Below are 24,681 nucleotides of genomic sequence, written 5' to 3'. Positions count from 1 at the left end.
CGTCAAGAGCTTTGACACACGAATCCTGAAGATCCAAGAGTTAGGGAACTTACTCGCGAAGTCATGAGGCCGATAGGGGAGCAAAAGCAGCAATAGTGGCTAGACCACCTGAAGCAATGAAGCAACATTGGTACAGGATTAAGTTAACTGTGGGCAACAGTTAAATCACTCTTGAATCCGGGAAAGCAGGAGGTAAGCGAGTTATCTTTACCGGCGATTTATAGAGGAATGCGAGAGTGACAGTTCGAAGAATAGGCTGCTACGCCATATAAGAGTCTCTAATTCAAGGGACTACCACAGCAAATTATTATAAGAAATGTTGTAGATGTAATCCAAAACGCTACATTATCCAAGGGGTTTGCGCCAGCGGAAGGTTAGTACGTGATAAATGTCCAGAATTTACGTTAGTCGCCCAAATTGCACCAGACTGAAAAGTTGACGGGGCCAAATCATACAGGACATTTTCCCTACTGTTGCTAGTATCAAAGATTCTACAGGCACTACTACTCCTCATGATGAGAAGCTGTTTTCGAGGTCACCAACATCAGCATGGATCCCGGAAATTGCATGGTACCACAACAGCGTTACACGCAACACATATCAATAGAGGAATGAAAAAGGACAGGCCGTGAGACCAAAGAGTGTAGTGGCTCTTGACATATCAATACCGTCAACCATGGCAGGCTGTTCGAGGATATAGAGAAGACTACCCTGCCGCTGTGTTTGAAACGTTGGATATCAGCTGTATGCGTGAACCCCTGTCGTTTTAGGAATTCAGAAATAATAAGTCCAAACCCCGTATAGTGAAACAGGTAGTTTCCAAAGGTGGTGAAATATCCCGAACTGTCTAATCTATACCTTTTTGATATTCCACATGCAAAGGCATAGAGATCATAATGTATGCGGATCAGTGCACGATCTCTGTTTCTATTGTCGATCACATATGTTAAGCTGGATAAATGCTGTTTCTCCACCTAACAAATATGAAAGTATGCGCCGCTTAATCTGCTGCCACACTGTTCACCACCTAGACGGTTGAAATGACGCTCTCCCCGAGAATATTGTTCGATGGTGTCCGGCTTCCGACCACTAATTACCGAAGATATTGGGTGCAACGTTCGGCAGCATACCATAGTTATTTGGACAAGATCAAAAGTAGGAAAAATGTTCTCAAATCTCTGTCCGGGCGCTGACAAAGACACCTTGTTGACCTCTCATAAACCACTAGGCCGGTCTGTGGTAAGCTATGCGGCGTCAGTGTGGTAAGGAAATGTTAGAGATATGTGGTGGAAGAATATTAGCATTTAATATTATTCAATAGCATTTACACTGATGCAGTTGCGCAAGCAGTACAAAGGTAAAGTGTTAATGTCGTACTCGGAGACCAAATGGGGACTTCATAACAAAATTAAAAATTGGCCTACGAATTAAAAACGTTTTGGGGTTTTGCTCAACTCCATTTGAGATTTGCCTGAAACCATACCATCCCAGTTCGAAACCACAACTGGGGAGGTGCCGTTAAATTTAAAATTGGCCTAAGAATTCAAAGCCCTTTGGGGGTTTTGCTTTTCTGACCTCATACCACATCCGATTTAGTAACAATGATCGTGGCAAAATGACACTCTTCATCACTTAATATTAATATCCCCAACCCACTGTATCCCACATACTTACAACAGATTGACACAAAAATTCATCGCATCTAATTGCCAATAGATTATTCATATTTACTTTAAATTTACATATCAAAGTTTTTTTTCTATTTTGTATTTGTTGCTGTTTGTTGACGTTTTGCATTGTTTGATTTGATTTCTATTCTTTTATCCTCGGGAATTTGTCACAAAGTTTTCACTTCCATTACCCCGCATTGTTTTTCAATAACCTCTTCTGTAATTCTCAGATAACTTCTGAGTTCCATTTGACATTTGTTCAAATTCCCACACTTGCAATGCTTGGCGAAATAGAATTCTTCTTCGGGCAAAAAGATGGTGGAAAATGCAGACGAGGGAACGGAGACAAGCCCGGGTTGCTCAAACACTAACGAATGGTTGGTTAAGTGCATGTTTGTGTTTTCAAAGGCCTAAAGGATTTTCTATTTGTTTTTCTTTTATATATGTTGGTGTTGTTGTTACTGTTGTTATGCATATGTTTGCCTAAAAGTCCATTAGAAAATTTCCAAAAAGAAGTAATGACAAATAATAGACCAATGAAAACGACTAACCTAAAACTGGACACAAATACATACAAATGTCAACAGATATGGAATTTGTTTTATTGGAACAAATTTGATGTTGTTTAAAAACAGTAATTTACTGAATTAGAGAATGTCATGTCATACCTTGAGTCTTTTATGCATATTTTTAAAATTTCTATAAATAGATTTATGGGGGATTTCAGTGTGTTCCTTGATAATGTACCAATTTATGTACCAAATACTGGGAAACAAGCATACATATCAAAGGATATTAGCATCGTCAATGAGTTGGTTGTTTATCCTCGATTTAAATTCAACAGCGTCTTTTATATTATAGTTAGATTCCATAGTTAGGAATTTTAGAATAAATGCCACATTTCTAGACAACTTGTAGGTTGGTGAGTTCGTGAATAAACTTACTGGGCGCAACCCCTTCTTTCTGGATTTTTGGTAATCCATATATTTTTAGGGGAACAGCAGTTCTTGTTAATAATCATTTTTTTTCCATTTCAAAAATTACGTTTAGTGTGAACAATTTCATCACCACCCTGTTGTACATTTCCTGCAACCCTGTTGTAGGATCTTTTCTTAGCCGTCTATACGTACATAAATCCACACGAATTTGATTCATTTTTGACTCATAGTCCGTTTTTAGCATCGCTACAATTTTTCCCCCTTTGTCCGAATTAAGTATTAGTATTTCTTTATGATGTTTTAACAATTTGTTTGTTTGTCCTACTGCATCCAGTACGAATCGATCTCTTTTACTCATCGCTGTGTTTTTCATGTGATCATTCATGAGTGTAGTAAAGTTTATTCTAGCTTTCTTTAGAGTCTTTGGTGTCCAATGTCTGAATTAACTCTTCCCCTCAGCGATTACATTGAATAAGGGGAATGTTGTCTTTGTTGTCGGCAATGAGAATTTGGGCCCAAGCGAAAGCAGCTACTCAACATTCGTTGCTATATAAGTATTTCCCAGTATTCCTGTGAACTTGGCAATAAACGCTATAAAAGAAAAGTGGTACATTATTAAGGAAAACACTGAAATGCCCATGAATCTATTTATAGAAATTATAACAATATGCATAAAAGACTCAAGGTACTTTGTATACAACGACAGAATATTTGAGCAATTAAAAGGAAGCCAATGGGCTCACCAATTTCCCCTATTATTGCCGATATCGCCTATAAAACCAGGGATATTAACAAAATATGTTAATGACTTATTTTGCATAATAAAGAAGGATCAAATTGATAACACATTGAAGACACTACATATGTACAACAAGCATATACGATTTACAATGGAATGTGAATCAGACCTCCAACTACCTTACCTTGATGCTGTTGTTCTAAGACAAGACAAACTTTATTAATATGTTTGTACCAAAAGCCTACTTCCTCAGGGAGATTAATTAATTATCATTCTAAACATCCACGCAGAATTAAACATCAGAGACAATAAATTTCCCACCAAAAATATAAACAAAATCAAAAATATTCTAAAGATGAATGATTTTCCAGCACGTACGGTTGATGAACTTATCACACATGTTAGACACAAAAGAAGGGAAAACATTGAACAAAATCCAGCTAAAATTTATAAGCGTTCAACCTATATACCTGGTTTTTCTGAAAGACTATCTAACTCAGACCTATACAATAAGGAACAATATCAATTGGCATTTAGAAGTACAAACACATATAGCAACCTCTTTAGTAGAATGAAGTCCAAAATTCCTCGAGACGACAAATCACAACAAACAAAATAAAATGCAATGGTGACGGTTCCAATATATACCAAAAAGTGTATGTTGGGACAACTAAATCGAAACTAAAAACTAGGTTATGCGTCCATAAATCTGACCAGGAAGCTAAAGGCAAACCATTGGAACCGAAAACAGCACTTGCCGCACACTGTGCAACAACAGGACATGCACCTGATTTTAAAAATGTTGACATTTTAACTCAAGAAAACAATTATAAGCGAAGATATATGTTAGAGATTCTTCACAGAATGAATTTTAAATCAGACACAGAACACTGTGCTCAAATTTATAGAAACATAGTAGAAAAACATCAAAAAGTTTAGTTTGAAAATACCTGTGAATCGATGTGGAAATAAAGTCTGTTTTTCGAGAACTAAAAGAAATGTAATTATTGTCATAAAACATAAAAGGTTTTTATAATTATAAAATTATTGCTATTTGTTCTTTTAAAGTGCAATCCTTGATGATGATCGACGATGTCGATCAACATATTGGAAAATAAAAAACCGTCTACCACAAATTTGTTTTCAATATTTTCTTAGTCGCATTCCTAACTTCTTTCTTTAAACACTATTTCTTGATTTTTAATTAATGTTTTAATGATTTTTTTTTCACTCATTTTATTTATATGTATATATTAATGGAAATAATACCAATCGCATTTTTTCACAATAATCAAAAAAAGAAATTAATTGCTCAGAGCACATGTTTCTCCGATGCGATCTACAAAACGAATGATAAAAAATTGTGTCTATAGAAAAAAGTAGTAACACAGAGACACTTGGTTCTTTGCTACCTGCAGGGTATGTAAATATATACATGTGTGTTAGTATTATTCCCACTTTATTTCCCAGACAGCAAAAAATTAATTTATATTGCCTGACGTTAGTAAAGTTTTTATTCATTCCTCTTCAACATTTTCCAAAAGTAAATTTAAATTTTTGTCTGCAGGTATATTTGTTATGTTGTTGTACAAATACCAAGGAAAGGAAAACCCTTTGTGACTGACTACTTGACTGACATGTCTTCTCTTCTGTTTTCAATTGATTTTCTTCTTTTCACATATCTTTGGATTGATCTTTGCAATATATTTTCCTACTTCACACATATACTTGAAAGAATGTTTGTACATTTTACGGACAAGGTAGCGACAGAGGGCGGGTAATTTATAATATAGCAATTGCCTGAGTTATTTTTTTGAACAATTCTTTTGAAATGTGTGTTGGAAAGTGAAGTATGGTATGAGGTGGCGTATGGGTTATATGAACTGGTATACGTGCAGGTGAACAAGTATGTACATCAATTTTTTAAATAATTTACTTAACATATTTTCTTACTTGAATGAGTTAAATCGCATGTGATGTTTCAGTCATATTTAACCCTTTGAACCCCGCATTTTTTCCGTAGAGATAAAAAATATTTTTCATATTTATCATGATTAGTTTAGTCCTCTGCGAAAAAATCCTAAAAATTACTCTTCGTTCAGGAGTTACCAAATGTTGCTTGTGGGAAACATTGGGCCATTGTGGTTATAAAAATTAACAAAGTTTGTTTCTTAAGTATTTGTATTGCCATTATATTTTTATTATTCATGATGTGGAAAAGCATAAACTGATGAGATTGTTTAATTCTAGAGGAAAAATGATGGAAATGGAATGGAAAATTGGTCTATATTTATCATATCGTCACATGAAATGCCTAAAGACGTAACCTTTTGAGGGTTACGTCTATGCGCATTTCAGGTGACGATATATAGTTCACGAATTAGCCAATTTTGACGTATATGGTGGTGCTCATAAAATTTGAAATGCTCATATTGACATTTTTCAGAGTGGAAGCGTTTGAAAAATATTTTCTATTTTGTGTGCGGATTCAAATCCTGATAATATTACCTTTATCCAATACTTAAAATTATCATCATCGATATTTAAACAGATATTCGCTTGATATCTTACAAATTCTTTATATGAAATATGTATATTCACTAACGAAACTGCCAATCTCCTCTTAATTCAAGTCCAATTCTCGAATAATAATATAAATAAAACATTTTTACAAGGCCGAATGTCCCAATGACCGTTTGTATTTCATTAAATACCACTAACCATCATTTTCGACTTCGACTTTCGACTTTATTTCTACAATGTCCCAATGATTCGAACAGGCAACTTTCAAATTTCAAAAAATTATAACTACTGATTGGAACTGTAAATTGTATGTTTGTTTTTTGTTTTATTAGATCAATATCTCAATAAGATTTATCAACAAATTTTGGCTGCAATTATTCAATTCGTTTGACATTTAAGTGCATTTTATAAAATATTTCATTTCCAAAGTTTTACTCGACTTAAACTTGCTTAAACAAGCATGACTTCGCCAATCTAGCTAGTTATTTAAAAGTAATTTCCGTTTTTTATTCTTCTGAAATCAATCTACCGACACTCACTTAGAACATATAAATGGGAAATTTGCATACACAAACATGCAAATTTGCCCACAGGCAACATCGGGCCACACAGGGTTAAGGACATAATTTTCAAATTTTTATACCCTCAGCATTTATGCTAACGAGGGTATACACACTTTCATACGGACACAATGTGCCTCATCGAAATAATGGTTTTAGACCCCAAGTATGTTTGGACGAAATGTGTTTCAGACAATTTGGAGTTGATTTAGCCATGTCCGTCCGTATGTCTGTCTGGCTGGTGCGCACGATAACTTTCGAACGGTAGAGCCGATTGGGTCCAAAATTTGGCTTTCGTAATATTTTGTCCAAACTTTGTTTAAGTTCGAAGATGGGTTATATCCGCCCACTCCTTCCGGTACCTCCCCCACAAAAGTTCGGGAGACCACTACAACTCTCGAACTGATCAACCGATTTGGTCATATTGGCTTTCGTCATATTTTGTCCAAATTAGTCTCAGTTCGAAAATGGGCAACAACTTCGGGTACTTCCCCTCAATATTTAAAACATTTCACTAAAAATACAAAATGGAATGCACGATGTCTCTTGAACGTGGCAACCAATTTGTTCAAAACTTTGGATCTCCTAATATGTTGTCCAAATTTAGTTAAACTTCCAAAATTACCGATATCGATTTTTGCGATGACACACTGAAATGACTAGTGGGCGCGATATCTATCAAAAATATTATCAACTTTCGTAATGGACTATATCGGTCCATTCTTTTAAGTACCTCCTCCGCAAAACTTTCGTTTTTATCCTAATCCACATTTTTGTCGGCAAGTTCAAATGTCCAAAAAGGGCCACAAAATACTGAAAAGACCCTAAATACATTCGATCTGTCCGTAGATGATAGTTTAAATTAGGATAAGCTGAGGGTATATCTTAGAGTTGGGCAATCTCGTTCAATTGAACGATCCGGATCACTGTCCTCGTTCAAAAACGAATGAGTAACATAATAAAAACCAACGTGTAAAATTGAGTATACGCAGTTTTATCAAAGAAATTACCGGTGCCCATTGAACGAGATAGTGATCCGGATCATTCAACTGAACGAGATTGCCCAACTCTAGTATATCTCAGTCGGCAAAGCCGACGGATACTTTTTTACTTGTTTATTGATCACCTCTGGCACTTATCATTTAATCAAATTTGCATTGTTATATCTTAAAATACATACCACTTTTCTACGGCTCTTATATTTATTAACCCTCTCTCAAGCACCTTGCACCACATGCACGTACCTGTGGCGTGCAAGAAATGGTTTTGTTTTTGCAAATTAATACCATCAAATCCTTTCCTTTTACTCAACGTTGAAAAAGAAGAAGAAAATTATTATAAACACATTAAATATTAATTCAATTAAAATTGTTGCTTGAGGGATAAATTGCAACTGCAACAACAATTATAGGATTACCAATAAGTCTTGCACTCCACAAATGCACATTATTGTGCATTGAAAAACTGAAACGGTTTTATAAAAATGAAAGAGATTCAATCGTTCAACTAAAGCTAAGGGGAGAAAAGAACAAAGACCGATGCAAGTGTTATTATACCCTCAGTCTTTAGATTAACGAGGGTGCATACATGGAGTGAACTAAATCCGTTTCAGATAATTTGGAGACGATTTGTTCGTCGAAGCGAACGTCTCTCAAACGGATCAACCGATTTTGTTCAAAATCTGGAGAAAATATTTTCAAACTTATTTAAAGTTCGAAGATGGCATATATCGGTCTACAAAAATGTGCAATTTTTTGCTAATGTTTCGTGGCAATGATACATAACTCGAAGGGAGTAACCAATTTGCGCCAAATAGTTTTCTAGACATATGCTAGTTTTGAGTAAGGACAATATTGGTCCTCTCCTTCGGGTACCTTCCACAACACTTTTTGAAAACTGCATTGTAATCAAACCTTACGAATTAATCATCCAATTTGGCCGAAAAATTAAATACCAATATAATTTTTCCCAAACATATATCAAGTGCCAAGATGACCCTCGGACAACATCTTCCCTCACAAAGTTCAACATTTGCTGTCAAGGCAATTTAAATGCTTATCAAAGATCGATTGAAAATTGTTACGTAAGGTATTCCTGAAATTTTTCGTGGCCAAATTCACGGTTCCTGTCTTTCTGGGTCTTTTGAACAACTTTTCATCTTCTCCTCTCTGATTCGTGATATTCCGATTCGGAGAATCTTGGAATATCAAGTTGCAAGGTAATCTATATCGGACTACATCTCTAGGAACATCCCTCATAAAAGTTCCACATTTTTGCTCACAGCGACGTTTTTTGTGCTCAAGTCCATGTTTTCTGTATCCTGGGGCTTCGGAGTTCCAAAATCTTCTTCCGTAAATAGATTATATAAACGAGCTGAAGCAAGTTTCTATAGACAAGTCGAAGCATGTTTTATGGACGAGCGCTCCCTATGAAAGAGCAGAAGCGAGGTAAGGGGAAGCATGTATTTTTTGAGGAGTAGAATCGAGCTTTTACAGAAGAACACTAGCGCGATTTTATAAACGAGCAGGTCTTACAGAAGGAAAAAGCAGAAGCGATTCTTCACTTCCTGAGTTCTTCACCTGAGACGAGTTCTTATAGACGAGCACAACAAAGTATTTATCGAAGAACAGATGCGAATCTTTAAAGAAGAGAAGCGAATCTTCATAGAAATGCTGAAGAAAGTCTTTATAGACGAGCAAAAGAGAGTCTTTAAAATGATTAGAAGTGAACGTGATTAGTGATTAGAACGAGCAAAGGTAAGGCCGTAAAAATTGACAGAAGCGGGACTTTACAGACTGGCCCAAGCGAATCTTTATAGACGAACAGAAGAGACTCTATATAGAAGAACCAAATCTAGTATTTATAGACTAGCAGAAGCGAATCTATGGTTGACAGTACAACATGCCTTATATTTTTCATGAAAATTTAATACTAATTCTACTGAATAAGCGATGAATCCCAATTTCCGTTCTATAATATAATATAATTGTTCCACAAACATCCCATACGGGACAAGGGAGACTTCTCTCATATCAATGAGTGCACCCCGATTCATATTAGCTCAATTTTGCCACCGTTGAAAAATTTTGATGTTGACTGGCCGGGGAATCGAACCCACGACCAAGGCGGGTGTGCATACCATTGTACCACGGTGGCACCCCAATTTCCGTTCAACATCCGTTTTTTTTTAACATTCTGAACTTCATTGACCCATATTGTACTGAGACAAAGTTTTTATTTATTTTTTTCTTAAAGCAAAGCAAATTTCGAACTCTGGCGCTTTTGCTATTCGTATAGCAGTGAAATGAAATTGATTTATTAGCCGTTTTATTGATTTATTACATAATTTTTGTATGAAAAAATGGTTGAAGATTGGTATTGAGACTTTTTTGGACCTACTAAACTTTTCCCCGAAATGTGTCATCACTGGTCCACGTTTTGAATTGCCCCCCAAAGAACGGTGCAGCCCGATTTTCGGGAGTTTTCAAGGATTTAGCTGCATTATCCAACAGAAATGTATGTAATTTAATACATATTTAGTCTTTTTGGGGCTACTTAACTTTACTCCTGAAAATTTTCAGCACAGGTCCACGTTTTATATAGCCTTCTTTGAACGGTACCTCCTGATTTTAGCGTATTTCAGGGGTTTATCCGCACTATCCTTTAGAAATGGCTGACATTGAGTATGAAGTCTTCTATGGGGCTATAATAACTTTTCCCCGCAACTTGTCAGTAAATTTCCACGTTTTGATATACCCACCGACATGTAGGTTAAGCACCAGTATTCGAAATTTCAAACAGTCAACTTTGCACATATGTAAAGTCGGGCTTACGCAAGTAAATCAATTTTTTTATAATTTGTGAAACAGTTTCATCTATTCCCTATAACTCCCTATAATTGCTTGTTTAATTTTATTATATGTTTTATTTTTTAAATTAATCCAAAAATATGGGTTACAAAAAACCGACGCCTACAATCGAGGGGGAGGGGGTTTTCAACGGAGGATTTTTTTTTTATTTGCTGACTGATGAGACTTACCATATGTAAAAAAACTTGTTTAAAATTTTACCTTTTTCATCTAGAAAATTTTTTTTTTGAAAAAAAGTGATTTTTCTGTTCGAAAAATGGAACACCAAATACGAAAGGTTAACAAACAATCCTTGCCATCATATTTCCAAATAATTCGTATCAATTATTCCCAAAGAAGTATTGCCTATATGTTGCTGCATGCTTGCTCCACGCTTTTTTTTCAAACTGAAACCTCTGCAGCGCACAGTGTCCGATTTTCCAAAAAACCTGGCCAAAAATCGAAAAAAAATATCAATTTACTCTAAAAAGGGTCAGATATTGTTTATAGGATCCTAGTGCGTGTAGTAATGAAAAAATATATACATTTCTTGTTTAATAAGTGGGTATAAAAGCAGGTCGAAATGACCCTATTTGGATTTTTTTTTTTTTTTTTTTTGAATATTTAAGTTGTTTATAAATCTACTAGCAAAGTGCCCGCTACTTCGTTAGCGGATAATTTACATCAATAAAAAGGTAATAAATTGCCAAAATAAAAATGGTTGGGTGTGTGTGACTTCGCTAGAATCCATTTTTAATACAAACTTCCAAGGTCATGTTAACTCGATTAATGTAGTTAATTAGAAATGTTTTGTGTCTATTAGTTTTTATGTGTTAATATATTCTTTTTTCATAATAAAGGTTACAATAGTTCATATAACATGAACAAAAAATTTAAAAGCGTCATCTCATCTGCTTTTCGCACCCTTGTAGGACGAATTTCCAAAAACCCAGCCTTATCGAGCACCTTCGCCCCAAAACTAACCCTCACACAAAATTTCAGGTTGCTAGCTTCAGCCTTTTCGTCTGGGCGTTGATTACACTGTGCTACAGTGAAAATTTGCAGGGGTTCTAATGCATAAATTCGGTTTTGTGGGAGTCCATAGAAGACGAAAATACCTTTGGTTTCTTTGTGTCACTTCGGTGTTTGATTTTATAACGGTAAATGTAGTGAAAAATGGACTTTCTTGGATTTTCAACTTTAAACGAACATTACTTCTTTTTTCCACAACCGATTTGCACACCCCATTTTTTATTGGAAACGGGAGAATAATGTCTTTCGAACAAGCCATAGATTTTTAAAATCGGTTAACAAATGGCTAAGTAATAGTGGTTTAAGTGTGACAAAAACGCATTAAAAAACAGTAAAATGTTTTTCCTTGTGATCTAGACTGCGTAAACGATACCTAACGGTACAATTATTTACTGTTAGCAAGTAGGAAATTTAGTTGGCTTTCCAAAATGGGAAAAACCAACGAAAACGGTTGAAAAATGAATGCGTTATGGCATTTTTTGTGTTTTAACTTTTTGGTTTTTTTCATATTTTCCATTATAAAAGATTAGTACCTTGTGCGTAATTGTAAAGCAAGATAATCACAATTAAAATCATACATGCTAAGGTTCCAATCTTTTATAAAGGGAAATATGAAAAAAACCAAAAAGTTAAAATACAAAAAATGCCATAACGCATTCATTTTTCAACCGATTTCGTTGGTTTTTCCCTTTTTGGAAAGCCAACTAAATTTCCTACTTGCTAACAGTAAATAATTGTACCGTTAGGTATCGTTTACGCAGCCTAGAGCACAAGGAAAAACATTTTACTGTTTTTTAATGCGTTTTTGTCACACTTAAACCACTATTACTTAGCCATTAGTTAACCGATTATAAAAATCTAGGGCTTGTCCGAAAGATATTATTCTCCCGTTTCCAATAAAAAATAGGGTGTGCAAATCGGTAGTGGAAAAAAGAAGTAATGTTCGTTTAAAGTTGAAAATCCAAGAAATCCCATTTTTCACTACATTTACCGTTATAAAATCAAAACCCGAAGTGACCCAGAGAAACCAAAGGTATTTTCATCTTCTATGGACTCCCATAAAACCGAATTTATGCATCAGAACCCCTGCAAAAAAATTTTGTCAACATTTGTATCACAGTGTTATTAGGCGGTCAGCCACACAAATGTCACCATTTTTAGTACATTTTAGTGCTTTTCGCACTCTTGTAGAACGAATTTCCAAAAACCCAGCCTTATCGAGCACCTTCGCCCCAAGACTAATCCTCACCCAAAATTTGGGAATTCTAGCTTCAGCCGTTTCGTCTGGGCGTTGATTCCTAGTCGGCCCCCACACAAATTTGACCATTTTTAGTACATTTTAGTGCTTTTCGCACCCTTGTAGGACGAATTTCCAAAAACCCAGCCTTATCGAGCACCTTCGCCCCAAGACTAATCCTCACCTAAAATTTGGGAATTCTAGCTTCAGCCGTTTCGTCTGGGCGTTGATTCTTAGTCAGCCCCCCACACAAATGGTATCATTTTTAGTACATTTTAGTACTTTTCGTACCCTTCTAGGACGAATTTCCAAAAACCCAGCCTTATCGAGCACCTTTGCCCCAAGACTAATCCTCACACAAAATTTGGGGATTCTAGCTTCAGCCGTTTCGTCAGGGCGTTGTAGATCACATCATCACTTTACTCTTTTATATATCGACACCTCCAAATAATAGTATGCTAAGTCTAAAAAGTGAGTTTTGCAGGAGAAGCTCTCAAAGTTTGGAAATTTTTTTTGAACTTCAGTACTATGCTAAGTCAATATTTGTTTATAACTTATGTTCGGATTGACCAATCATTACCAAAATTAGACAGAATTTAAGTTAACGGGCGTTCGACACCTCCAAATAATAGTTTGCTAATTCTGTAAAGCGAATTTTGCAGGACAAGCTCTAAAAGTTTGGAAATTTCTTTGACCTTCAGTACTATGCTAAGTCAATATTTGTTTATAACTTCTGTTCGGATTGTCCGATCATTACCAAAATTTGACAGCATTTAAGTTTAAGGACGTTAAATATAAAAATGTAAAGAACTTGAAAACATGCTAAGTCGACTTAGCATACTATTGTTTGGAGGCGTCGATATATAGATGATAATATGCACAATAAACAACGGATATTAAATATTTTCTTTTTGTAATTGTAATGAAAGGTATGTGAAACGTATTTAAGATGTTCAGTATCGCCAATGAATTGTGCGTTCTTAAATAATTGATGTCCGTACTTGTTAATTTTTTTCAAGATCAATGTTCACAACAAATTATGAAAACAGTTGTGAGTAAGATCGAGTTGGGCCGTGTAATTTATCATTTCATAAAAAATGAAGGGTTTTTTTACCAATTTCCATCGAAACATCCTGCACATATTTGCACTTTTCGTTTTTATGTGATATTTTGTCTTGCAGGTATATACAGATTTTTTTCATTCAGAATGTCAGAATATAGTATAGGGTCACTTTCTGGCGTTTGGGCATAATTTAGAGTTTTGATATATTTTAAGACCTATAGTAAAATTTTATGCCGAACAAATTTCTAGAATATTTTGGTCTGATCCGACCACATTTTATAGAAGATTTTAAAGATTTGCGGAAAAAGGGACCAAAGGGACCCCTTTTATGACTCGCACGAGGGTTGATTTTTTAAGACAAATATTCCTTGCATTCTTGTCAGCAAAGTTGCCAAAGACATTATACACCTAAAGTGCAAGGATTCCAAGTCATTTTAACTCAAATATTTCCAAAACTGTAGAAATTGTGTAAGCTTGCACCCCTATTTTAGTTTCTTGGTTTTTTGGCAAAATTGTTACCGATATTTCCTTGGTATGTAATGCAAATAGAGATTTCATTTCTTTGGTGACTTATAGTGAAATTTAGCTGAGAACATTTTTGTCTTTGACGCCATTCTTCTAAAATGATGCTTTGTATGACAATTTTGCCAAAACTTTGATGAAGTACGACATTAACCCTAAAATGTTTTTCTAATTTACATATTTCTGGAGTTTAGGTAAGATATAGAGTTTTGGTGTATTCGAGGACCTATAGTAAAAATTGATGGCGAAGAAATTTGTAGAATATTTTGATCCGATGTGATCTTATTTTATAGGAGGAGGGACCAAAAAGACCCCTTAAATGACGCTCAGAAATTTTAATGATAAACGAATTGATGCTGAAGAACATAATATGTTTCCACATACGCTGAGCTAAAGTTATTCTTCTTTATTTATGTTCACAAACTACGTCGTGTTACTAGAAGCAAAAGGAAAATATGAGAAAAGTTTAAAATGAGTTTCCAAGGCAAAGAAAATTTTAACAGAAGGCTTCCCGTAGAACATTTTCCCATACAATAATGGGTTAATGAAGAAAAGTTGAAAAACAATGATAAAATGTTAACAAATAAAGAGAAATTAATATCACTATGAATATAAAGAAGAGCAACGAACTAATAAAAACTTAAGACAATTTTGAAGTATATGTTGAGAATAATTATTATAATTAAAATATAACCTCAAGGCGTTCGAGTAGTTGATGGAGTGAAGTATATAATTGTGGGGATGTTTAGGAGATTTTGGGATGTTCACGAAATGAGGTTAATGTTTGCAGCGAAACACAATAGATACTTACTTATATACCCTAAGTGACTTCTTGTGTAGCATCAACAAGTTTTAATCTGTTAAATTAGAAGTTGTTTGTGGACAATTTACTAAGACAGTCTGCAGCAAAATCTTGCACTTGCATATGCAAAACTGGATTAGTGTTTACAGCTGTCATACTTTCTTCTATTACAAGGCCGTCTTAACCTTTTCTATGTAGATATTCATATTGGTCCGGTAATATGAGAGAACTCTCTCTTAGTTTCTTCTGAGATTTCTGTGGCAAATAGTTGATCTTTTATAAGTTTCCTACCACTGTGACCCTCATGTTGTCTAAACGTATGTACATATGTACGTGAATTTGAAAGGCACACAACAATTTTTAAAAATGTTGAAAGCGTGTTCTCTTTGAATGCATGAAATGGAAAAATTCCTGTGGTCAATGTTAGACAAATATTACTGAATTTTTTGTGCATATGTACATACGTGTTTATGTACATACTTACATAAATATGTATGTGTGTCTTTCTTTATATTTCTTGTAGGACGATTTCTGGAAACGAGACTCCATGAAAATCCATTGTTTGTGGGATGGCAGTTGGGCTGTTGGTTAGGAATATTTAGTTCTTGGATATTCCTTTCTTCCATTCTCTCTTTGGCACAAATATTTAAATTTTTGTTATGTGTTCAAATAAAAGGATATTCATGGAATTCCTTTTGGACTTCTTTGAAAATGGAATAGAAGAAAGGATTTTTATTGCTTTAAGGCTTCGAGTGATTTGTAATGTGAGCAGTTGAAAAAAAAATTGTATACAAAGATTCTAAGTGATGTGAGTGAAGAGTTGGCTTTTGGTTATTTAAAATTCCTTTTCCTTTGCAATAGAAGAAAATATTTTATCAATAGAAGACCCTGAAATATGGTGTCTACAGATATAGCGCCATATCAAAATAAGCATACTTCTACATAGTGGAAGCCATTTTGTATAACCAATAATTTTTTACAAATTACGCTGCATAAATATTGCTTTTCATTAATAAAAAAAAAACAAATAACATTAAAAAACAAAGTTGCAATATTGCAACCTGTAACATATTAACAAAATAATAATGAATATATCCCTCTTCCATTTGAACATCTCTCTAACAAATTCAATTAGCCATGACCACTACTCACACAAAATTAAGTATATTTTCTGGCTAAACATAATTCAAAAATCAACATATTTAAGGGGTTCGGAGGTCGGACGGTTGTTCATACATGCGGTTTTTAATTATGCATAAAAATCAAAGCATATCTATTGGAGTACATTGGAGTACAAAAAATTGATTATTATTTAAATCAGTGCCGATCAGAGAAATACAAACAAAACAAATGCATGTGTGAATGTATAAGTGAAGAAAGCAACAACAAAATTATGTATGTTGTTTGTTTTTGTTCAGGCACAGTGTACGTGAGGGAGAAAAGCAAATGTCTTTGCAAAGAAGAGCCCTGATTTAAATTATAAACATAGGATACGTGAACCCTTACACTCACACACACTTGCACATCAGTTTAACCACCTCACAGCGTATGATGAACAAGTTCATATCAATTATAATCATAATTATCTATATTTTGTTTTAATTGTCAGACCTCTGTCAATGATTGACAAACCTAATTTTGGTCGTTGCAATTAAATATTTATTTACTCACCTGTCGGGCATTATCAACTCAACTCGACTGCACTGAAGCGACTGCATTGTCATAACTCAACACCCCTGAAAACCACATTTTAATTTTAAAATTTAATTAAATATTTACTCAACGGACGAACAGCGAAACAAGTTATGAAAATATGTTTCAGTTACCAGCTTCAGTTTATGGTTGGGAATAGAAAACAGGGATGGAATGTCAACAACTAGTATCGGACATTTTATAGGACTTCACTTTAAATAATAACGTATCATAGAAACCCAAAGCGAATTGGTTTGGCAATAGAAGACCAGAGGGGTTTCTCATAGAAGGCCACTTGGTCGTTTCATGGTAGGTCATTTGATCTTCTCATAAAAGGCCGGTTGGCCTTCTTATAGAAGACTAGTTGGTCTTTTCATAGGAGGCTTATTGGTCTTCTCATAAATGCCTTTTTGGTCTTCTCAAAGAAGGTCGTTTTGTGTTCTTATACAATATTTTAAGGTGCCACCGTAGTGCAATGGTATGCACACCCGCCTTGCACTCAGAAGGTCGTGGGTTCGATTCCCCGGCCAGGCAACATCAAAAAATGTTCAACGGTAACAAAATAACCCTCAGTAATGTTGGCGATATTTCCTGAGTATTTCAGCCATTTGCCCTTTTGGGTGTTGGAAATAGGGAAGAGGGATGGGATGTCCAAATGCGATATTTAGATGACAGATGTGAACAGATATAACGGCTGTCTTAATAAACACCGCCATTCCTATAAGGGAATCTCTTTGAAGAATGAACTTGAATTCGAATAGATATTCTCGTAGAATACCATTAGGTACCCTCATAGAAGGCAATAGGTATTCTCAAGGACCATCAACAATTCTTCCCATAGATGACCAACAGATCTTCTCAAGAAAGGTCAATAGGAAATCAGTTTGCCTTCTCATGGACGAAAAGTTGTATTTCGCATAGTAGATCAGTTGGTCTTCATATAGACTACTAGTATGTCTACTCATAAAAGGTTTGGTCTATAGAGTTCTCGTCTATAGAGACGACCTTCAGCTCGTCTATGGAGACGAACTTCAGCTCGTCTATGGTGACGACCTTCAGCTATTCTATGGAGACGACCTTCAGCTAGTCTATGGAGACGACCTTCAGCTCGCCTATAAAGACGACCTTCAGCTCGTGACCTTCAGCTCGCCTAAAGACACGACTTTCAGCTCGTCTATGGAGACGACCTTCAGCTCGTCTATGGAGACGACCTTCAGCTCGTCTATGGAGACGACCTTCAGCTCGTCTATGGAGACGACCTTCAGCTCGTCTATGGAGACGACCTTCAGCTCGTCTATGGAGACGACCTTCAGCTCGTCTATGGAGACGACCTTCAGCTCGTCTATGGAGACGACCTTCAGCTCGTCTATGGAGACGACCTTCAGCTCGTCTATGGAGACGACCTTCAGCTCGTCTATGGAGACGACCTTCAGCTCGTCTATGGAGACGACCTTCAGCTCGTCTATGGAGACGACCTTCAGCTCGTCTATGGAGACGACCTTCAGCTCGTCTATGGAGGCGACTTTCAGCTCGTCTATGGAGACGACCTTCAGCTCGTCTATGGAGGCGACTTTCAGCTCGTCTATGGAGACGACCTTCAGCTCGGACCTTCAGCTCGTCTATGGAGACGACCTTCAGCTGGTACCTTCAGCTCTTCAATGGAGACGACCTTCAGCTCGTCTATGGAGACGACCTTCAGCTGGTACCTTCAGCTCTTCAAATGAGACGACCTTCAGCTCGTCTATGGAGACGACCTTCAGCTGGTACCTTCAGCTCTTCAATGGAGACGACCTTCAGCTCGTCTATGGAGACGACCTTCAGCTCGTACCTTCAGCTCGTCTATGGAGACGACCTTCAGCTCGTCTATGGGGACGACCTTCAGCTCGTCTATGGAGACGACCTTCAGCTCGTCTATGGAGACGACCTTCAGTTCGTCTATGGAGACGACTTTCAACTCGTCTATGGAGACGACCTTCAGCTCGTCTATGGAGACGACCTTCAGCTCGTCTATGGGGACGACCTTCATGGAGACGATCGTCAGCTCGTCTATGGAGACGATCGTCAGCTCGTCTATGGAGACGATCGTCAGCTCGTCTATGGAGACGATCGTCAGCTCGTCTATGGAGACGATCGTCAGCTTGTCTATGGAGACGATCTTCACCTCGTCTATGGAGACGATCTTCAGCTTGTCTATAGAGACGACCTTCAACACGTCTATGGAGACGCCTAAAAAGGCTCGCTTCGGCTCGTTTAGAAGTCTCTCTTCCCCTTGTCTATAAAGTCCAATTTAAGCTGGTCAATTAAGAGCCCTTCAGCTCGTATATAAAAACGTGCTTCAGCTCGCCTAAAAAGACTCGCTTCAGCTCGCCTACAAAGACTTACTGCAACTCGCCTACCATGTCTCGCTTCAAGTCGTCTATAAAATCTCCCTTCAGATTGTCGATAAAGTCTACCTTCAGAATAGACTGCCTCCTGCTCGTTTATAAATACTCCTTTGTCTATCAAGTTCACCTTCAGCCCGTACATAAAGACTTGCTTCAACTTGCATATAAAGACTCACTTCAACTCTCCTATAAGACTCGCTTCAGCTCGCCTATGAGACTCGTTCAGCTCGTCTATAAAGACTCGCTTCAACTCGCCTCTATGTCTGCTTTCAGCTCGACTATAAAGTCAGCTCGTGTATAAAGTCTCACTTCAGCTCGTCTCATTCTGCATGTAGTAAATTCCATACACCTCATCACTGACAGTTGTGATGCTGATTTACTTATATTTTGTTTGTTATTTATCTGTTATTATAAACCACAAACAATGATACTGTTGACAGTTCACCATGTTGCGGGAGGTTGTAGCATCATTTTCAACCCGCTGCTTAGTTCGTTCATTGATATCTCTGTTTATTTAAAGGCATTTTGAAATATTTCAGAAAATTTTTGTCGACAGGCAAATAATTGATGACAGTCGTCGTGTTGGTTTTTCTATCTGCTGCCGCTACTGTCTGCCCAAAGCGATGGTACATGTGCACGAGTTCAATTTGTTGTAATTGTTGTTATCCGTTATTCGAGGTTAATTTCATTTGCCATTATCCGTTAATGATGATGAAATATTTCAACCACAAATTATGTTGTAATTACTGTTGTTGTTGGTCAGTCGTCTATGTTATTGACTTCAACTGAAAGAGTTTTAATTAACTAATTGATTTGTCATATTTAATAATGTTGTTGCTGATATTTTGTGGATTTATATGACTTTAAATAAGATTTAAAAAAATTATTTAAAATTTAATAACAAATAATATAGAAATTAAAATAAAATATTAAATAATTTGGATAGTGTGCTGCTGAAAATGGGAGTGGGAGCGTATTAATGCTGTTGTTATGTATACGTTCAGATGCACCATTATGTTCACGGGAAAGTTGTGATAGTATATAAAGATATTATGTATACAAATATCCACGTGTTATGTATTAAAAATAATAACAATTCAATATTTTTAATTCAATTTTAATTCCATTTGCTTTGCGTCTTACCCACAATGATTATCATTTCATTTTCTTTTTCTATCACTTTTACTGTTTTACAACCACCAATGCAAGTTCGATGTTAATGATTTGAACTGTTTTTTCTCTTCGCCATAAAGTCATTATCTCTAACATCCTGACTCCGAAAAGAAGTTGGAAAGTAGCATCAATTGAAGAAAAAATCTTCTTAATAAATAAGTCACGTTTTCTATTCACAATGTAACAAAAATAGTAGGGACTTCAAGACAGTCAAAAGCACCTCCACAGCCATATCCTAGCCAGACACAGATGCAAAAAGACCAAATTGAAAAATTATAGGAAACAAATCTAGAATGCAATGAAAAAATAGCAGATGAGCATGAAAAACTACAAAAAGGATAAACTACGATAATAACATAATAACAACTACTTTCATGACTAGTTGGATTTATATTGGAATGTCTGGACAACATACCGAACTGACTGGCTAGCAGATTTCACACGTTTTGAACGCCATAATCATTTGGCCATCATAAAAGGCAATATGGAAAACAACAAAAGGCCAGATCGGGCTATGAACAAAGGAAAATTTAACCACGACGGGACTAGAATGGGAAATGCTACAATGAAACAGGAAACCGGAAATGTAAAAAGGGGTTTCATGGGCACCAGTGTTTTTGCTGATGGCTCTAACTCAGCAACTAACCCCGGGACGACCATGAAAATCTCTTTATTAATGAGAAAATGAGTTTTTGTTTCCCTCTGCCTCCAACCTCAACCTTTTCCTACTTCTCACCCGTATTTAACTCCATCCAGTTTTTTCTCTTATTTTTGTAGTTTTATTATATTTCATTTCTTTATTTTCGCCCAGACATTCGGGAGGGATACAATTGTGTACTTAGAGTCTTGTTTTATGTCGGCTGGATTTGTTATTGCTGTTATGTTTGCAGTTGTTGTCGTTGTTATTTTCGTTTCGTTTATTGTTTGTTTTAGCCGTTTATTTGTTACATAGGAAAATACAATACCCCATAGCCTTACTCGTGGTGATCTGTCTGTTAACTGTCATATTTGCTTAGTGTTTGTCTGTCTGTCTGTCTGACACAGCAAAAGACCAACCACATATGCGTGTTATGATGCTACATCTAAAGGCGAATCCGCAACGTTGCGAAAAAAATATTCTTAAATTTCAAACATATTTATTTTCTTTAAGGTTTTCAGCATAAAACAATAAATCTAAAACCCGAAAAAAATGTCAAGGAAACAAAAACAAACATTTTTTTCTATGTGGTAGCGATACTTACATGAGAAGTGGAATGGATTTTTTTTGGAAACAACTTTTAAAAACTTTAACATTTAAATTTTGTAGAACATTTGTTTCTCGGTTCCATATGGAAGCTGTTGAATAATAAAGATACGTCTCTTTAGCGAGTTGAAGGAAGTCTTTATAGACGAGCCAAATGGAGTTCTTATAGACGAGCTGAATGTGTTGATTATAGACGATCTAAATGTGATTTTTATAGACGAGGTGATGGTGGCTTTTATTGAAGAATTGAAGGTTGTCTTTATAGACCAGCAGAAGGGCGTCTTTATAGATGAGACAGAATGGGGTTTTTATAGACGAACTGCAAGGAAACGTTATAAACGAACCCGAAGTGATTCTTTATGGACCAAGTGAGGAGAGTATATATTGTCAGCCGAAAGAAGATTTAAAAGAGAAGCCGAAGCTATTCTTTAAAGACAAGCCGGATGTATTCTTTTAAACGACCTGAAGGTAGTATTTGTAGACGGACCGAAGGGTGTCTATATAGACGACAGATGCAGATTTGTGTGAGTTTTATAAGAATACTATTGTAAGCGTGGATTTCAATGACATTTTTAAGGGCAGTTTTTTATAGGATTTTTTACGACTTTTATTTCAAATCGTGGATTTTTTAAATTTCTTTTTAAATCTTCTTTCGTGTTTTTACGAATATTTTTTAAGCGTAAGTTTTTTGCGAATATTTTTATACCCTCAGCCTTTAGGCTAGCAAGGGGTTTATACACTTTCATACGGGCAAAATGTGCCTCATCGAAATAATGGTTTTAGACCCCAAGTATGTTTGGACGAAATGTGTTTCAGACAATCCGTCTGTCTGTCTGGCTGGCTGGTGCGCACGATAACTCTCGAACGGATGAAACGTTTCGGTTCAAATTTTGGCTTTCGTAATATTTTGTCCAAACTTAGTTTAAGTTCGAAGATGGGCTCAATCGGCCCACACCTTCGGGTACCTCCCACACAAAATTTCGGATAAGTTCCGTTTAGGACCTGCTCATCGCTTTGATTTTTGTTGCAACAACTTGTATTCACATCCCCCATACGACGGTACAAGTTCCATTAGGGGCAAGCCCATACTTCTTGAGAAAATGGCCGGAAAGGTGCAAAAAGCCCCTATGACACCTTGTGTAGTGGTTGGAGCGCAAGATAACTCTTGAACGGATCTGTCGATTCGGTCCAACATTTGGCATTCGTAATATTTTATCAAAACATAGTTTAAATTCGAAGGTGGGCTATATGGGTCCACTCCTTCAGGTACCTCCCCACAAAACTTCAAAATGTTCGGAAAAATTTTTCGCACGATAACTCTTGAAGGGAAAGAGCGCTGTAATCTATACTTTGCACATCCTAATATATCTACCAGACAAAGATCACGTTCGAATATGGACTATATTTGTCTACTCCTGCTGGTACTTCTCACACAAAATTTCGGATAAGTTCACTTTAAGATCTGCTCTCGAATCACTTTGATTTTTTGTTGAAGCGATTTGCATTCGCTACCTCCATTACGACGGTTAAAAGTTTTTTCAGGGGCAAGTCCATATTTCTTGGAAAAACAGCCGGAAAGGTGTAAAAACCCCTATGGCACCATATGTAGTGGCTGGAGAGCTCAAACCGAATACTGCGTTCGTCCACACTTTGGATATTGTAATATTTCTTTGAATATTAGATGAAATTCAAAGGTGGTGCTTATAGGTCCACTCCTCCCGGTACCTCACCCACAAAAGTTCGAAAATATTCGCTAAAATGGTACAAGCGATTCCCCATAGACGTAGCAACCGAATTGGTCCAAACTTTGGATCTTTAAATATTGTTGAAACTTAATTTATATTCAAATTTGGGCCCTATCTGTCCAATCCTTGTGGTGCCACCCACACAATTGTTCAAAATTGTTTGTGTGGTTAAGGGTCTGTTCGAGGATCGATCGATTTTTTACAACCGTGGATTTTATAAAGAATTTTTTGTTCCAATCTAAGATTTTTTAAAGAATTTTTGTTCCAATCTAAGATTTTTTAAAAAATTGGCTTTCACTCCTGGATTTTTTAAAATTTTTTTCAGTTGTGAATTTTTTAAAGATTTTTTCTATCGTGGAATTTTTAAGAATTTTTTTTTAATCGTGGATTTTTTTAAGGTTTTATTAATCGTGCATTTTTTTAAGATTTTTTTCCACCGTTTATTTGTTACGATTTTTATTTTCAATCGTGGATTTTTTAAAATTCTATTTAAATCTTGGATTGTTAAAAGATTTGTTAATAATATTTTTTAAGCGAGAATTTTTTAGTTATGTTGTAAAGCGTGTTTTTACGAATATTTTTAAGCGTGAGTTTTTTGCGAATATTTTGTAATAGTATTTTTTTTAAGATTTTGTGTAGCATGTTTTTTACGAATTTTTGTAGGCGTGTGTTTTTAACAAATATTTTATAGGTGTGAGTTCTTTAGGACTTTTTCAAACTTTATTTATTACGAGTATTTTTTAGACGTGAGTTTTTTTTAATTTTTAAAAACGATTTTTTAGGCGTGGATTTTTCAAGAGATATTAGAACACTAAGAGTGGATATTTGAATAATATTTTTCAAATGCAACCAGATAATAAGCATAGCAATTTTCAAGGATTACATTACATTTTTACATTATACCTTAACTCTTCAAAATGTGTCTTCTGTCCAGAATAAATAAAAAAAATTAATCTTCATATCAAACCTTTAATATAGAAGTTCTGCTTTTATTTTTATTAGTAAACATGAAAGATAAGCGAGACTACCTGGAACAATGAGCAACACCGACAAGGATGGCGATGATGACGATGTTGTAAATAAAGAAATCCTCGCCGACAGCTCACTCCCTTGATTGCCACAATATGTCAAATTTATCTGATTGAACATTGAATGAGCAAAATAATAGAAGAGGGCATACGGTATAGAACCCCTCGTTTTTGTGGTCATTTATTAGTGATACAGGACAACGCAGTAGGTCTTTTTTGTTTACCAAAAATTTTACGAGAAATACATATTCACAATGAACACACAAAATCCATATATTTGTGCGTGTGTGGTGAATGAGTGAGCATGTCTGTGTGCGCGACGGTCAGAAGAAATAGTAAATTATTTGTTTCTTCATGTTAAAGATCAACAAAATACTACAGTAATGAGGGAACAAAGCTGGCATAAGACTCATGTGTAGATAACACACACAGACCCACACACACATATATTCCTACACCTAGGCAAATGCCAACATAATTTG

The sequence above is a fragment of the Musca autumnalis genome, unplaced genomic scaffold (assembly GCF_047663935.1).
Source record: "Musca autumnalis isolate F117 unplaced genomic scaffold, ASM4766393v1 scaffold_2, whole genome shotgun sequence".
In the NCBI taxonomy this organism is placed as follows: Eukaryota; Metazoa; Arthropoda; class Insecta; order Diptera; family Muscidae; genus Musca; species Musca autumnalis.
This window is presented reverse-complemented; position numbering follows the sequence as displayed.